Here is a 1826-nt window from a genome sequence, read left to right on the forward strand (position 1 = left end):
GAAGGAATTCTACCTTCACACTGTTGGGGTAGTATACCAAGATGGCTTCCGAGTAGACTAACTTTACACGGCACATTTAAAAAAAGACATTTATTCAGCATCATGATCAGACTATTACATTTAGAAATCAACAGCATGGGTGCAAAAAAAAAAAAAAATCTACATTAAAACACTTTGTTGGAATGCTTTACACTTTCCACAGAACAGAAACTAAAATAACCTGTTATACAATTAGTCACAAATACAGTCCTCGAGTTTTTTGCCCATACACATGAGTATTCTCTAAAACATGTCTTCTTTGTAGCAGCGAGGCCCTGCCACCACTGTGCTTGGCTGAGTTCGCAAATCTGTTGTGACCTGTAGCTTCCCTGTCACTTCTCTGGCTCTCCTCTCCTGCTAAGCCTTGTTTCCTGGCAGTAATGAAAACCTCCTGCCGCTGCCGTAGCTCCTGCTGCTGCTGGAACCACCACAGCCACCTTGGTTTCGTGGTTTGGCAAAGTATTGGCCTCCACCACCATAGGAGCAGAGCTTCTGCCTCCAAAATTTCCTCCTTTCATGGGTCCAAAATTTGAGGATTGATTGCTGTAATTGCCAAAATCATTATAGCTTCCGCCACCTCCAAAGTTGCTTCCATCATTACCAAATCTGTTATAGCCATCCCCACTGCCACCATATCCACCACCACCTCGACTGCCACCAAAGCCACCTCGACCACGGAAGTTCCCTCCATGACCAAAGTTGTCATTCCCACCAAAACCACCTCCACGACCACCACCAAGTTTCCAGAACCACTTCGACCTCTTTGGCTGGATGAAGCACTAGCCATCTCTTGCTTAGATAGGGCTTTCCTTACTTCACAGTTGTGGCCATTCACAGTATGGTATTTTTGAATGACAATCTTGTCTACAGAGTCATGGTCATCAAATGTTACAAAAGCAAAACCTCTCTTTTTGCCACTGCCTCGGTCAGTCATGATCTCGATCACTTCAATTTTCCCATACTGTTCAAAATGATCTCTTAGATGATGTTCTTCAGTGTCTTCTTTAATGCCACCAGCAAAAATCTTCTTCACAGTTAAGTGGGCACCAGGTCTTTGAGAATCTTCTCTTGAGACAGCCCTCTTTGGTTCCACAACTCTTCCATCCACCTTGCGTTCAAGGCTGCATCCACCTCCTCCATAGTGGCATACGTGACAAACCCAAAGCCTCTGGAACGCTTGGTGTTTGGATCTCTCATTACCACACAGTCCGTTAGTGTTCCCCATTGCTCAAAATGGCTCCTCAGATTCTCATCAGTTGTTTCAAAGCTCAAAACTCCGATGAAGAGCTTCCACAGCTGTTCAGGCTCTTTGGGAGACTCTGACTTAGACATGACAGCGGTGGAGGGGAGACTTTAACGATGCTTATTCGGCGTCCACGGGCAGAAAAAAGCCCTATCTTTTATTCTTTGAAGTATACTTGTGTATTGTGTCATATGATCCTCAGAAAAACTTGGTGAGGCAGTAATAGAAGGCTATAATTTTATTAATATTCTCATTTTACGGGTAAAGAAACAAGGCTTAGAGACCTGCCCACTCAGTGAGGGTGTACAACTTCTGGATTTAGAGTCCAAATCTTCTGTCTCTGCTCTGATGAGTTTTCGCAAAGGGAGATCACATGATTATGAACCCTTGGCCTTGCAGTGAAGCCTTGTTCTTTCATCAGTGTTTTACATCTCCCTATCGATACCTGAGATCATTAGGCTTTTGCCTGGCTCTTTATATTTTATGGGGTTAATTATAACCAGTCTTGAGGTTGTCATCACCTTTCCCTAGCCATTCATTGAGT

At 43.9% G+C, this 1826-nt stretch overlaps 1 pseudogene; it reads right to left on the reverse strand.

The window, feature by feature from the left end:
• Positions 1–396: 396 nt before the first annotated feature.
• LOC116628992 lies at positions 397–1371 on the reverse strand (annotated as a pseudogene).
• Between the last annotated feature and the right edge of the window lie 455 nt (positions 1372–1826).

This window comes from Phoca vitulina, unplaced genomic scaffold (genome assembly GCF_004348235.1).
Source record: "Phoca vitulina isolate PV1807 unplaced genomic scaffold, GSC_HSeal_1.0 scaffold167, whole genome shotgun sequence".
NCBI classification, from domain to species: domain Eukaryota; kingdom Metazoa; phylum Chordata; class Mammalia; order Carnivora; family Phocidae; genus Phoca; species Phoca vitulina.